Source organism: Aplidium turbinatum, chromosome 3 (assembly GCF_918807975.1).
Source record: "Aplidium turbinatum chromosome 3, kaAplTurb1.1, whole genome shotgun sequence".
In the NCBI taxonomy this organism is placed as follows: domain Eukaryota; kingdom Metazoa; phylum Chordata; class Ascidiacea; order Aplousobranchia; family Polyclinidae; genus Aplidium; species Aplidium turbinatum.
This window is the reverse complement of record NC_137474.1, coordinates 12,000,250-12,017,423: the sequence shown is the minus strand read 5'-3', so window position 1 is coordinate 12,017,423 and position 17,174 is coordinate 12,000,250.

Sequence of the window (17,174 nt, the reverse complement as noted above, 5' to 3'; positions counted from 1 at the left end):
TTGTGGTACTATATATAGATCTCCTCGATCACTTGCTGCTGCCAACTCTGAGTTTCTACAATCACTCCTTCCTACAATAAAAACAATATCAAAATCAAATGCACAATGTTTCATAATGGGAGATTTTAATTACAATTTATTGGACCATAATAATTGTCACACCAGCAACTATGCTGATGCTATGTTTGAACACAGCTTCCATCCATTGATAACTAAACCAACTAGAATTACTTCATCCAGTACCACATGTATTGATCACATATGGACAAATGTCTATAATGCCAAAACAAATGCTGGTATAATAGTTGACTGCATCGCTGACCATCTGCCTGTAATACAATGCACTCAATTAGGTTCAATAGAAGAACTTTCATTAAACAAAGAGAAAAGATGCTACAGCAACATTAACATGTGTCATTTTGTAGAAAAATTATCTAAGCTCAACATTAATAACATCATGAATGAAACCAACACTGATGTAGCTTATAACATGCTTTTCAATAATTACGTTGAAGTATTTAAAAGCAGTTTTCCAGTGAAATCTGTAAGAAATGTAACAACAAAATGCTGGTATGATCATGAACTCAGTGATCTTCACAGAATGAAACAACTGGCATACAAAAAATATCTTAGAAAATCTTCTGAAAAAAACAAATCTAACTACAATGCTCTAAGAAACTTTTATACCAGGTCACTAAAGCTGAAAAAACAAAACTATTTTAAAACTTTACTATTAAAGCACAAAAATAACCTGAAAAAAACCTGGAACATTTTAAATCAATTATTAAGTAAAACCAGATGCAATGAACAGTCCCATCTTGTTAAAGGTGATGAAGTACTTATACAGAATATTGATAAGGCTAACTACTTCAATGAATATTTCTCTTCAATAGCATCAAATCTGGTGGATAAAATTCCTAATACAAGTACCAAATTTTCAGATTATCTTTCAAATCCTATCAGTGAATCCATTTTTTTGCGCCCCACTTCTGCTGATGAAGTCAAACAAATTCTTTCTTCTTTTCAATCCAAACTTAGTTGTGGAATAGATGAAATACCAACAAAGATATTAAAAGTTGTACCACAAAACATAATTATAGCACTGACCCACATCTTCAATTTATCCTTAACTAACGGTGAATTTATAACGGCATTTAAAACATCTAAAATAATACCCATATTCAAAAAAGGCAAAACTGAAGACTGTAGTAATTACCGCCCCATCAGTCTATTATCTTCCTTTTCTAAAATACTTGAAAAAATAATGTACAACAGAGTGTATAATTTTCTTGAAAACCATAACTTTTTCTACCCCCAACAATTTGGGTTCAGACAAAATCATTCAACTAACCTTGCAGTTTTGCATCTTGTTAGTAAAATTTCAAATGCATTTGAAAAAAAAGAAACCACCCTTGGTATATTTTTAGACCTGTCTAAAGCATTTGACACAATTGATCACAAAATTTTGTTAAACAAGCTTTACTATTATGGTATCAGGGGGGCAGCCCATGACTGGCTCAGTAGTTACCTACTAAACCGATTTCAAGTAGTAGAAATATCTCAATCAATGTCTACTAAACGCAAAATATGTTTCGGGGTCCCCCAGGGTTCAATTCTAGGACCTTTACTGTTTTTGATATATATAAATGATTTCTGCAACAGCTTACAACACTCTGAATCTGTAATGTTTGCTGATGACTCCAATTTGTTTTTATGTGGTAACAGTATCCCCGAGCTTTATGAACTGGCCAACATGGAAATGTTAAATGTAACAGACTGGCTGGCAGCAAATAGGCTGTCGTTAAATGTAAATAAAACTAAGCACATTTTATTCAACAATAATAATAATACAAAGTGTTTTAACTTCACCCATACATTATCTGTGTACAATCAACCCATTGAACGTCTTAACACTGTTAGTTTCCTAGGCATTTTACTGAATGAAAATTTGTCATGGAAATCTCATATGATTCACTTGCTACTAAAACTGCGACGAAATTTCGGAATAATCTGCAAGATTAAACCTTACTTAAACACTGCGAATTTGATTTCTCTCTATCATTCTCTCATTGAAAGCAATCTAAGATATTGCATTAGTGCTTGGAAGCATGGTCATGTTACAATTGTAAACAAACTGCAAAAAATTTGCAACAAATTCATAAAAATGATCACTAAGCATGAACCACAATACAATGTCGACAGTTTTTTCACAATTGATAACCTTTATACCATCGAAACTGGCAAATTCATGTTTAAACTAAAACATAATCAACTGCCTAAAAACTTTAACTCGCTATTTCAACTTAATAGCAACTTGCATCACATATCAACTAGAAGTAGCAATCGATTTTTTCTCCCCTATTACTCGAAAAAGTTAACCCAACAATCCATCCAATTTAGTGGAGTTAAAGTCTGGAACGATCTCCCTAAACACATTACTGAAATCGAAACCTTTTCATTATTCAGCAGCAAGCTGAAAACCCATCTGCAAACAAAAACTCAAACCGATTAGCATACGTCCATTGTGTAATAGATACCACTTTTGTACATTTAATCGTTCAAGTACTACTGTTTGACACCTAGTATCTGAGCTTATTACAACTGTCAATGTCGTACATCTGCCATCACCACCTTAAACTGTTCAGTTTCAATAGGCTGCTATTAGATACTAATATGTTACCAACGCAATACGCCTTCAATTAGCCAAACTACGTATAATATACTTGTTCACAGAACCTTATAACTCTCTGTTACTTTGTTGTGTAGATTTATTTGGCAAGAGTACTTCAACAATGAAGCTGTAGGCCTATCACTCTCCAGAAGTTTGGTTGGAAATTCATTTCAAGAAACTCCATCCCGCTCCGATACCGAAGTCACCCGCATGCCATCTAGACCATTTTCATAATTATCATCTTCACTACATTTTTCATCATTCATGATCATCAGTGTAATATCATGCTCAAATAATAAGTTAATTAATCTAAAATCCTGTACCCATCAGTTATCAATTCCTATTCAATATCACACCACTGTCGTTGCTGCGAACACTCCATTTTCCTTAAAACGATGTACTGTACATATGTTTAATATGTAAATAATATGTAATATGTTTAATATGTAATAATATGCCGTATGTTCATTATTTATTCTTGAATGCTCGTGTTGTTGATTTTTCTTTTTTATATTGGTTGTAAGGTTCAGTCGTCCCCGCATGGTTTCATCAACTGGCACACCTCCAGTTGCTTTAGGTATGTGGAGCCAACTGGTTCTTCCAACTAATTCATCTACTTTAAACTGTTAGGTTTGGTGGCCGTGCTTAATTTACTTTCGTGTACGTAACCTTTAAATTTGCATCGCATGCACGTTTTAAACTTTTGTAGTTTTGCCACCTTTTCCTTTTGTTGGTTTTGTTCCCGTTCACTATTTGTAACTTTATCATTGCTGTTGTTTTCTGACAAAGAAAAATAAATTGAATTGAATTGAATTGAATCAACAGCAATAAGTTGGTGCTTGCAGTTGCCGCATACGTTCAGAATGAATGGTTCACTCCATGCTTAGAAATCTACACCAAAATGGGAAATGAAATCATATTCCTTCTGATGCAATTTTTGGGCAGTGATGAGACTGACAACAAGGTGCGGCATGACGACAGAAATTGGAATGGAGTGAAGGTTTTTTTTATCAAAAATTGAATATGATGAAAGAAGTGATGGAGGCCAAGCGAGAAGGCGAACCAAGTGGTCTGGATAAGTTGGAAGCTGCAGTGATGGGGGAAGTTATTGATTCTGTGGAGAGGCAACTTACAGGTGGGAGTACGTCTGTTACTACACACTCGCGGAAAAATGTGGTTTTCACAAATGGCTAACTGGTGGACTCCAGCTTTGAACAAAAATCTGTATTGGAAAAAAAAGCACGCTGGAAATAGGCAAGATGCTCAGAAGAAGTCAACAGCGTGAAAAAACTGGAATCGGACTTTCTGGCTACTGTCGAGGCAACAAAAAACTTTCACTGATTAAAAAAGCAGATCTAAAGAACAAGAAGACACAGAAGACCTTACGTCAGATCGACTTGTGCAAGTTGCATGGCGGTCCAGTTACAAGTACATCGCTTGATTCATTGGAATGTTTGAGAGGAAAACAACTTTTAGCCGAAGTCAGCCATCTTCGACTCCCCAAATTCGACAAACGAGACGAGTTAAGGCGGCTGACGGACGATACCGGGTTGAAAAATTTGGTGCAGAAGAACTGAAGTCCTCCATTAAAAATGTACTAAAGCCAGTATCCAACATTACAATGACTCTGGACTCTCTTTTGAGCAGAATTATGTGAACTGGCATGTGTAATTATGCGGGAATGATTGTCAATGAGATATTCGTATGATTATTTTCTGTTAGATGGTGAAACACACTAACAAATTTTAATTTTTCATGTAAAAAGCGTTTTTTTTCGTAGTTTCAGATGATATCGCCACAGCAATGCAGTGAATCGGAAAACTGAGTTAATTTTTAGAATCTACGCCCCAAACAACCTATATTTAGACAAATTACATGACCCATATGATCAAATCTTCATCTGATTGATGGAAAATATCAATTTTTCAGCGGCCATTTTGAAAATGGCCGCTGAACCCACCTAAAATGACGTCATAGACAAAAGAACTCATCGGATTCTTATTCAGAGAGAAAAATGGCCATGAAAAAATTGGGTCCTGGAAATAGTATTAACAAAATGCCTTTATTTGCCCACCCCTAGTATCAGAGTACAAGTATAATCAAAAATACTTTTCTTGAGGAGTTAAAGAGCATGAAGGCAAAAAATGCTTTCCAGGAAACGTATTTTCACTTTGCATACGATTCCACCGACCAACCAATCAGATGGTAGTTCTGGGTGGGGGTCGCTTAAAGTTATTCCAATGCGATGTCCAGCCACACTGTCCCGGTGTTTGATAAAAACGTCTGTTTTCGAAATTGTCTGTGAGCATAGGGTTGCTTATTTCAAGTTTGTAAATGCATGTAAACACTAGTGTGCTTTTCACCGTTATTGTGTTTCACGAGCAGTGTTCCCTTTATGCAAGTTTTGTTGGCAAAATAGGCCGGTGTGCCAACTCAATTTATAATAAATTGGCAAAATATTATATTTAAATTTAAAGACTTTTTCTGGTTGTAGGCTATTATGAAAATATTTATCTCAGTACTGTAAAATGTTGTTAATCAACAATTCTTGACATGCTGATAAGCAGTGCCGGTCTTAGGGTATTTCGGGCCCTGTGCGAAATATACTTTGCGGGCCCCAATGACAATGATCCAATTCAGTAGCGAAGCTAGATATTTTGAAAGGAGAGGAGGGGTGGCCTTATGGTCAGCGGGCAAAAGTAGCGGGGGGTCTGGGGGTTCGCCCCCAGAAAATTTTGAAACATTACTTTGAATTTGGGGCATTCTGAGAGCATGTTCAACAAAAATTTGGGTATGAATATTACTGTAAAATGGTGCTGTCCGGTGGCATAGCAAAAGGATAAGATCATGCTTTCCTCAGCATTTTTCGGAAATATAAAGCTATGTCTGTATGTTGATTTGGATGCAACCTATTTCGTTCCCTAAAAAATTCTTACCCCGATTCCGTATCCTGAAATCGGAGTAACAAAATCAAATTTCGACCTAATTCGTCCCCTGTAAAGATCAAGAGAAATTTTGAAATGTTTGCGGCAACTCCGATCAGCGACTTCGGCTCTGTTGTTTTTTTTTCTTGATCTTTTCAGGGTACGAAATGTTTAGGGGACAAAATAGGTTGCACCCGATGAGTCTCTATGTTTTCTTGTTGCTAATTCCTTCGTTGAATTCACTTTGTTGAATTTTTCCATTGGAAATAACAAAATTACTGCATTTTCTGAGTAAATTTGCGGGCCCCCTAAATTGCGGGCCCTGTGCGATCACACGGTTTGCACACCCCAAAGACCGGCACTGCTGATAAGCACCGCAAGTGACAGTTGTCTAATAGTAATCAAAGAAAGACGGTTTTATAGACTCTCACAAAAAGGATGAAAAACCAAATCATAGCTTTTTTAGAGGGAACACTGTTCATGAGTTACGATAGAAACGTTTTTTGGGTGATTACTGATTTTCACAAGCGTTTGTTTCATGATGCCTAGTTTCTTTTTTCCTTTTATTGGAGCCTATTTTTCGCTGATATGTTTGCAGGTCACTATTGTTGCCTGTATTGCAATGTGTCAAACATTTCCTTTTTTACTGAAACTGTTAATAGCAAGATATCTTTTGTAAAGCGTTGTGACAACACCACTCTTGCTTTGGCGATGAATATTCTAATGAAACCACTCGCCTAATATACGTGCGCAAAATAAGTGGCCTCGTTTATTAGGTATTGTAAATGAAGTCAAAAGTGTTGTTTAAGTAGCTTGGCCTGGCAGTAGCGTTGTTCGACTAATTTTGTTGCTGCGGTATTCTAAGATAAATATTAACAATATGTAACTCTGCATACTGGGTACGAAATGCGTTCTTTTCTTGCATAAGAGTCAACCTACCTAAAATTTTATTAGTGCGGCTCGCCACAGCTCTCCTTAGTGACAAAGTGGCCCGCATGCAAAAAAGGTTGGTGACCCCTGCTGTAAGCCTAAGAACTTTTTTCTAATGCCTTATTTTCAAACATTTTTAGTATTTCTAATGCTTTATCTTTTTTACTCGTTAAATTAGCTGGGTCCATTTTGATTCCGCATGGGCAACTTTTACCATAACAGTTACTACACAAAAAAAACAGTCATTGTTGTAAAAAACTTACCTTCCAATTCGCCGTGTGAAGGTTTAGACATGTATACCACGCTCTTTACTGGAGGCAGCTTAGGCACGTCTGCAACATTGGTTTTACATAAAGTGATGTCAACTCAATAGGAAAAGATACAAAAAGCAAAAAAATAAAACTGAGTGGCATCGTCAGAATACAAAAAGCATCGTTCTGAACCATAGCTGTACAGGACCAAAATATTTTGGGAGGGCAAAACAAGATTTTGCCCAAATCTGCATGATTTTATTGAAATTTTCCTAATATGCATATCAAAGCAGCTAACTAACTGGCCACATCTTTTTGGATAGTTGTCGCTTGAGGCTACGCCGTAAAGTTTTCGCGGTTTTTTAGCGCATAGCGTCAACGCATACTTTTTAATGTATTTTTTTTTCTACAACACGCCAATACCTTCCAGCGCTGCAGTTGAAAGAATGTTTTCAATGGGCAAAGACATATTGGAACTAAAACACAGCAAAATGTCAGATGAACGGTTTCAGATGCTTGTGTTTCCTCGTGGAAATTCAAAATAAAACTTGTTTGTTTCGAGTGGTTTATACCGTGTGAATGTTTGGCACCTAGCAAACAAAATGAGTTTACGCTAGTGTATGCGCTGACGTTGACGCCGCCAACTTTTTTTACAAGTTGCGTTGACGCATACGGCGTATGTTTTTTCGAACGTTTGCGCTTACGCTGACGACGTCAATATTTTTGTATGCGCGTGCATCACTGCTAATTATCCGTATTGGGTGTCCGAAATATTTTAGTTTTATTGCTTCGACAGGATTTTATTTGAGTTGAATTTGGATGATAACCTATTGTTTTCATTAACTGTAGAAGCACTCATTGATATCATTAAAAGTGGTTACTCTCAGCAAAACATTTTCACTTAATTTCATATATTAAAATAGCGTTTTCTAAAAAGAAAGTTGAAAGTTTAATCAATTTGTGTTAAGACATTACACAATACACATGCACACAGAATTTCTTAACACTGGACATATTACCAATGGTTCACTCATGGAGTGGTCATGGTTCAAAAACCATATCTTACATCCCCAATGCTTGGAATCAAGTATGGATTTATGGATTGCTACTTTTGATTTGGTTTCCATGATCTTAGTCTGAAAATCAGATCTGCCTCGAGAGATGATTTTAAATTGTTCGATCGAAACATTGTCAGTGCATGTTTCACAAGAGGCGATAACAAATGTCTAGTTGACATACTAATGTATGCCTGGTTTGCGTCACGCCAACAACTAAATTTATTCACAACATTCGGAGAAAGCGCAAAGGGGTAGGCGACTTCAGTTGAAAATATTGATGCACTTTAAATGTTTTATACACAGGATGAATGTCACATAAAAATTTCTTTTTTATAAGTTATAGTTATTAACTTAAAAAAAAGAAATTTTCATGTAACATTCATCCTGTATTGGCCTATAATACATTTAGCTCACATTTTTGCCCCAATTTGCGACGTTTTTTTGTCAACACGGGGTGGCTTTTACCCTTCTTGGCTCGTAAGGCTATATTTCAAACAAACCTACATAAAAGTGAACCAACAATGCTCAACAAAAACGACTCGGTTGTGAGTATTTCAAAGCAAACGAAGTACCTGTTGGATTGAATATTAATTATGTTCATCATTATACGTAACTTTTTATCTAAAAAAGTCATCTTTACCCAACCGTATTCAGTTTAATTCTAAATAAGACTTGGTTAATTGTGTTTGACTAAACTTATTTGAAAATAATATTTTTGATCGAAATTCATATCTAAGCAGCTTAAGAAATTACACAAGACTGAACTGTTTGTAGCGATATGAGCAAAATAATGAGATCTCATTGGTACAGCAGAAATCCAAACACTCACTTTTAGACTACAGCGTGCATTTATTTTATGCTTTGGTGCCCTGCATTGTATTTTGTATTGGCTCATTTTGATTCCCCGTAGGTTACTTTTACTACAGAATGTCTTTCGCACCAAAATAAGCAATCGTTGTCTTTGGGGCGGATTAACAAAAACACTGAAGTGTAAGTCTTCATTAATCCGACCTTGCAAATACACTTTAAATAAGGCCCTGTGTTTTAGGAGGGGATCGGCCCAATCTCCTCCCCCTCTGGATCCGCCGCTGTTGGAAGAAACTTACCGTCTTGTTCGCCATGTGACGGTTCGGATATGTTTTCCACGCTTTGCACTGGCGGCAACTCAGGCACGTCTGCAACATTAGTTTTACATAAAGTGATGTCAACTCAACGCGAAAAGATACGAAAAGCAAATGTCAAAACTGAGTCGCAGCTTCAAAATATAAACAAAAAACATCGTTCCGAACAACCCCAAATGAATGTTAAACCCGCAACAATGTTCGATGAAAACGACTCGGCTGGAAGTGTGTGAAAGCAAATGGAGTTTATGTTGGGTTGAATTAATCGTGTTCAGCATAACGTAATCTTTTATTGAAAATATCATCTTCGGTCACAGTTTCACTTTGATTCTAAATAAGATTTGAATGATTACATTCGAATAAACTTGAAAAGATAATATTTTTGGTCGAAATTTACTTCAAGGCCTGATTAGCCTACACAAGATTGAACGGATTTGCAATGAAAATAGCAAAGTAGCCTAGATCTAATTGGCACAGCAGAAATTCAAACACTTAATTGTAAATTACAGCTTGCATTTATTTTGTACTTTGGTACCCTGCATTGCATTGCATTTTGTATTGCGATTGCTTTTGAAAAAGGTTAAAGTTCCATCAAAAATGGGCTGTAAGGAAATCAATACTACTTTTGTCATGTGATCTGCCGTGGGCCAACTGCCGCTTTTTTAATAGAATAGATTGGTTGGTTGTTATGTATGTTGCTTTTTCTTTGTTTAAAAATATTCACAACTGTGAAAGCAGTTTTCCTATGCACTAAAATAGTGATGTTATTAAAAGCAAACTCTCTACCAAAGCTTTATTGAAATGTAAAAAAATATTTCCAAAAAAATAGCTTCAAATAGTCAAATATTGATTGATTAGCTTAAAAAACTGATGTCTGACCAATGCTGCCCTATTAGACTAAGCTCAATTTTATTATAACTTACCTATGATCTCCGAAGGGTCAGAAGTTGTTGAAGATAAATCAAGGTCAAAAATATCTCTGATAGAAATATATACATATTATATACTTATACAGTCTTAGCTTATTGCTGCGTAGCGGCATATCACGACAAGTATAGGCGAGACCATGGCGAGCTATAATAGAGGGCTACAAGAGGGCGCCATGGGCAAGACCTTAAAGATAGCTTTGGTATAGGTTGATCTCACTGTCGAATGGATGAAACGTTAGTATATAAATACCTCTTTAACTTGGTAAAATATGGGCGTAGGATGACTACTCCTTCGTGCATTTTCTTACTTCGCTTTCTTAATTTGTTTGGCTTTCATTCTTTCGAACCAAAGCAGTAATAACCAGGGCTGTGAAGTCGTGAGAGAAATATACGACTACGACTCCTTGGCTTATAAAATTATAACTGGCTGACTCCAAATACGTCAAAATTGCTATGGTGCTTTTTTATTCGTATTGTTTATAATTGTACCATACTATTCTCGCAAAAGAAGAAATAAAAGTTTTCTCTCTCTCCTTTCTCTCCAACTCCGACTTCACACCCCTGACAGGGCTGTACAATTGGGCGAAAAATATACTACGCCTTGGTTTGTAACTGGCCGACTCCGACTTCGGACACGCCAAAATCCCTCCGATTCCATAGCCCTGATAATAAGGCATATTTACCACCCGCCATTGCTAGACGTTGATTTGAGACCGAAAATCAAACGTTTTAGAAGCACCGTTCTCCACACATAGCACGATAAAAAGGTTTGAAGATGAATGAATGTAGTCAGGGGCATAACCAGCCCAAAGTTTCGCGGGGGCTAAATGCGTATTATTGCACATGTCCAGGGCCGGACTTAGCTGATGGGGGGCCCGGGGCACTTTTAGATCGGGGGGCCCCCGTGCAAAAAAAATTTTTACGCCTACGGCGCGAAAAACCATCTCTACGTCTACAGTAACATCAGTCCAGTACTCCCGTGATTTGTCACAACCTAATATCCGCCATTTTCAAGTTTTCGAGAAAAACGACTTTTTGTGTTTATAGCTGTAAAATTAACAAGGTAAAACGCTCGAAGTTGACTTTTGGAAGGCTGGAGCGGACAACCAAACAAAACTTTTAAGAATGAAATTTGAGCCAGGTTTTTGTTTGTTTATTAAAATATGGCTTATATTTGGTTTTGCCAGATAACTAGTTATAAAAAAAGTATTAGGTTTGTATGATAAAACCTAATATATACTCTCGATGTTGACTTTAACCGCCTTATTGGCTTATTTAATGTTATGTTTTTGTATGATAAAGCCTCATATAAGGACTTTGACCACACTATGTTGGCTTTGTAAGCCTAAATCAAACCTAAAGTACCGGTAAGCCTCTGGATTTCTCCCAGAACTGTGTATCATTTTATCACTGTAATCTCTAGATGACTTTGCTGATATCACAAAAAGCCTGCTCGGTTAAAGGCTATCGCTGACTCAAAATTAGTTGCTGGTAGCCTACTTAATAACCATGCCTTCATTTAAGGCAGAGGTGACGAACCTGCGGGCCGCATGCGGCCCGTCAATGAGTTTTGTGAAGCCCGCAAAACGATTTGACGATCGCTCAATCATTAAAGACAAAAGACATCTCAAAGCTGTTTTATGCATTCACTGGTACACCTTTCCTTTGCTATTTTCTTGCCCTAAACACTAACTTTCAAGGTTTAAAGTTAGAAAATAGGAAAGCTATAAGGCAAAGTTGTTTAAACACTATTCACCAACTTCACCTTGTATTTTTGGTCGATTCCAATCTATGACGTCATAGAATTTTGACAAGCGCTAATTTGTGTGGCCCGATAACTCATGTGTAATTGACAAAGTGGCCCGCGACCGCAAAAAGGTTCGTCACCCCTGATTTAAGGCTACCGTACTACATTGGCTCATTGGCTGCACACTGCACAGCATCTGGGACGGTTGATTAAAAATGACCAAACACACTGAGTAGCGTACTCCCGGCCCCGGGCCTCTGCTTTACAATCTTAATAATCATATGCAAGCTAAGTTATTTAGCGTACCGTAAAGTCAACTAAGCCATCAGTACACCAGTAGGCTACGAAAAATCAAACTGATCGGCGAGACGTAAATGATACGGCATTTAATGAAAAGAAAAGCTAGTGTGTTTGGATGGACATTTTTAGGCTAGCCTACATAATTAAGCTTAATTAGTGCTTGACAACATTTTCACCCAATCTACTTTATCAAACGCTTTTAAATCCGCTTCATGCAACTCAAGAGATGTAAGATGTTGTGAAATAGCCTGCTGCAATTGCTTCTGAAATGATGGCTGTCACGTGACGATATCCTGTTACGTGATTGGAGTAGATGAATATGTTAGGTTTCAGAAAATTATTCTTGCACAGATTAGAATATGTTAGGTTTTACCCACCAATTATCTCGAAAACCATACTACATTGGGGCACAAATTTTTGTCAGGAGATGCATGAAGTCTTTAAACGTAGAAAAATGCAAAAAAGTCATTTTCGACAAAATGGCGCATATTAGGTCTACCAAAATCACGGGAGAGTACTGCACAGCATTTTGCAGAAACTTTAAAGGCCAAAAGGAAAAAAATAACACAAAATCACATTTTTTTACACATAGGGGAGCCATTCAAAAGTCGGGGGGCCCGGGGCAACTGCCCCCTCTGCCCCCCCCTAAATCCGGGCCTGCACATGTCAGTGGGTCTGGGAAGGCTCCCCAATAAAAATCAAAAAAAAACTTTAAAATTGCGAATTTAGAAAGTACCTTCAGCCTAAAAATCAATAGTAAAACTATGTTAAACTAAAAGAAACTTCGAAACTTAATCAGTTGGTCTGGTGTTGAGAAAAATTTTCTGAACTTAAAAAGTAGGCTACTAGAAAGTATTGGCCTACATAAGAAAACCAATGTTTCAATCTAGTTCACGTGGGGTTGCTGTCTTGTTTATTTGCATCATTGTAGACCTAACAGTCTATCTTGGCCAATTGTATTTCTTAAATAAGTTCTGAGACGCCGAAGACAGCTGAAGTACATTCCCCTAAAGCAGTACCTACCAGAAGAGTAGCACCGATCTCAATGAATTTGAAAACATTAAAATAAAAGTGAGATAACTTTGGCTCTGCAGGGAATGCTTGAAGTGCATCTAGTTTGGCCGCTCATCAATTGGGACAGCGCTCTACTTGCTTTTCCAATGAACAAACCGATTTCACACAGGTTCAAAGTCAGCATCATTATCGCAAAATAGAAAGGCTGGGTTCAACGTCAGACAAATTATAGTTTGAGAGGTCTTTGGGAAATAAAAAGCTCAGTTTAGTGACAGTTTTAAAGTGTCCATTGAATCGTGTGTCGATTTCAACAATCAGATTTTCAAGATATGGAACAACAACTGACTGGCGGTAAAATTCCTTGAAATTTTTAGTCAGCTGGTTGTCGAGCATCGATTGTCTGTTGTGGTCTGAATGGGATTGCTATTCCGCCATCACGCAAATCTTTAGCTTGAGGAAATGCAGGAACGAACGTTGCTTCAGCATTTCTTCTGCAATTTTCTAGAACTCGTTTAATAGTATAGCAGCTTTTCCGAAACATTGCAATGAATCTAAATTAATTTGCTGAACAGCTTAAGAGATAGGCACAAATATTCCTGCAAGTTTGGTCGCAACAAGAAGTGTGCCTGGAAACTGTGATGCTTGAATTGCAGACAGATATTGGCCACCTTTTATCGCCGCACCCGCATCACTCCACTCAGAAATGTCTTGTAGAGCTAACTGCAAATGCCGTATAAATTTGATCAAAAAACTATCTTTTTAAACTATTTTGAATTTGAGTCATTCTTTTGTGAAATTGTCCGAATCAGTATGATGCGTTTGCCTCAACATAAAAAAAAGTATTAATTTTGGTAATTTACACATAGCCTATATGCATCATGCTGATTTGGGAAATCAAAAAATATCGAGTTATGTATATCTGGCCATTAGCCTACGCACAAGTGCTCAAATCAAGATGATACGTTTGATTTTATTAAACATATTATTCAATTTATTAAACATATTCATTTTATTAAACATATTCATTTCATTAAACATATACAGTATACAATATAAATTCTATGCTGTGTTTCCAGTTTTGGCAGCTACATAATGAAAACTGATTTATTATGAAATTTGATAAGCTTGTATTATTATTATTCATTTATTGTTTCTAAATTTTACAACAAGTTACTAATTTTTGAAGCCACAGAAATAAAATCATTTACAAGCATTCATGCATCTGCCCCAATACATAAACAATACTAGAAACAAAGCTGTAATGTAAAGCACTAGCCATTGTAAACACAACTGATGTATAGGTATCAGTTCATTTTAAAGTGCATGTTTCTCTGGGCAGGGAACAGTGACTCTATCTGGAGTTATAGCAAATTGGCACAAAGGTCTTTTAGCAAATTGGCACTGATAGAAAATCACCTGAGAAGCACAATGAGTCGTGAAAGGCTAAGTGCTCTGTGCCTACTGAACATTGAAAGCAGTGTCCTTAAAATGGTGGAATTTAATTAGTTAATCAGAGATTTTGTGGATGCGAAATGTAGAAAGAAAGCGTTTCTTGGATATTTTGCAAATGCAGTAAAATGGGATGTGTGACAGAAGTCCTAATTATATTTGCTTAGTAGGCTACATTGCACAGTAATTGTTTTCAGACTGGAAAAATTATATGCAGCAAACACTTGTATTGAGCTCCACTGATTTCGGAAGGTTGTGTTTTATTGTTGTTTGTCTTTTATAGTTGTAAAGTTTCATAATACTAGGTTGAATGGTTTTGAATCTTTATCCTCGGACTGACAAAAGCCTTGATGCAGGGCCGGTTACCGAGATTGGCAGAGAGAAGTTTTCCGACTCTTGAAGTCTTGTTGCCGCGGAATTATTCCAATCACTAGGTGCCGCTGAATGGAGAGCAGTCCTGAAATGCGTTGCTCAAGCGTACACCCCGAGAGTCGAACAAGCGCCGCGTGATCTTGGGCCGGGCGCTTAACCACTGAGCTGACGAGGCGACGTCAGTTACTAATACATTGATTGTAATTTCTTTTCCCCTTTGCGCAGTGTACATTAGTAATAAACTGTGTAAAGTGCAAGTTAAATTTGCCTTAACTTAATGCATGTTGTATTTAGTTAAACTGTATCTACAGTAACTGAACACCTGGTTTCATAGTTTGACTGTTTTGTTTAGTTTGATCAACATCACTTATGGAATAATTCCGCGGCAACAACACATCAACAATAGGAAAACTTCACTCTGCCAATCTCGACAACAGGCCCTGTGTCAAGAGCCTCTACAATTAAGTATGAGAAACTATCAGGAATAACCAATCAAGGCTTGTCAGTCCGAGGATAAAGATTCAAAAACCAACCAACCTATGGTAATTTTTAATTTTTGAAAGTACAAAATCCATTGCGGCTCGCACCAAAACATTGTCGTGGTTCGCGTGTCTGAGACTTTTGCTTTAGCGTATGACTCACAACAAAGAAATTAACAAATAAGTTTAAGCTTTACAGAAACAACTTGGTTTATTACTAGTAGATACTGAACAACGTTGCATGGCTGACAAGTAGATTAATTGTACAGTACAGAAACACAATGGCGCTCACAATGATCCCTGAAATATTTCAACCTTTTTGCGTTGATTTTAAAAGTGTTCAACTTTTAATAGCTTACCTATAGTTACCGACCATTGACCTGCTTAACCCTATCTGTAGCGACACGGGGCTTTATGAGGATGCCCCACTGTATTAGTGAAATATTTCACAGAAGGAAATATGCTAAAAATGTGAAATTTATTAACTTTTAGTTTTTATTCTTTGCAAATTTTCTACACAAGCACTGGTCATTATTCCACCTTCCTGTATTTCACAATAAGCATTTTGTCTCAGGCGGCTAGACATTTTCCTGCAATGGTAGTTGGATATGTTAATGTCAGTGCTATATAAATGGTATAGTGCAATTACTTTGAAATGTACAAACGTTCAAAAATGCCTTTTATAAACGAGCACAAGTAATTTTTTGCTTAGTTTAGTTACAATATAATTCAAAAATTTAAATTTTAAAGCTATTTTCGAATAATTAGAATAAAAACCGACTTTATGACGTCTTTTCATCTCAAACACTTTATTTCAATAAATTTGTTGAGTAAAAATTTAATTTCTATACGCACAATACACATGGGTATTACCTTGTAAAATATTTTGGCTTTGTGATTTTTATAGCTCCCGTAATTAGCGATTAATTGGCACGGGGCTAAGATAGCCTGTGAGCCAGTGTATAAACATTGGAAAACCACGAAAACATGAAGAAACTATTTGAAGTAAATGTGTAATTTGTTCGCTTTTTATTAAACTTCTTCTAGACCAGTGGTTCCCAAACTCGGTTCACAAAGTTGGTAATCCATTTTAACTCAGCATAGAAATGCTCATGCTCACTAAATCAAATATTTGCTCATCGTAAAATTTTCTTAGAGGGAACACTGCCTGTGACGTGCTTTCCCCGTACGAAAACAGCTCGTACTGAGATAGAGTTAAATATAGTCTTTCCACTGTAGTAAGTACAGGGGTGCCGGAAGCGGGGGGGCAGGGGGGGCGAATGCCCCCCCTGCCCTCAAATTTTCTGCAGATGGAGGGGCAGGGGGGGCAATGGTGCCCTTTTAAAGTCTTTTTTTTAAATATATTTTTTGTTTGTCGATCCAGGTTTACACCTGGTGGTTGAAGATTCCCTGAGATTTATATTAAGTGGACGGAAAGGCAAGGAAGCCAATCTTCGTGTCCACCTTCAGGCATGCCTTTAAGTGTCCTGCCAAAGACACAGCCGCATGCTCTTGAGCGGTGCTGAACCGGCGCCCTTTCGATTGCCGTTCCAGGGCTCTCACCACTCGGCTATGCAGCCGACGTTTAAAGTCATGTAAGCAACTGCACATTTTGCAATATAACAATTTCTGCTATTCGCTTTTAGCCTAATTATAATCTTTCATTTTTGCCTCAAAATAATATTTACAGCACAAAATGTTGCAACACAGTACAGGCCATAAAACTCGTTTTTTTTTTCGGCAGCCATCGTGGCCTACCGGGAGCTCCTTCTCGGCGGCCAAATCGGCGTGCTTGGAGGCCAAAATAAAAATAACGATAGCACAAGTGAATAGAATTAAACTTGCAACAATGCTAAAATGATCACTTAGCGTTGTTGAAGTCTGGGCCTGGGCGACGTCCTACAAGAGAATCGTTGCACCACGCAATAC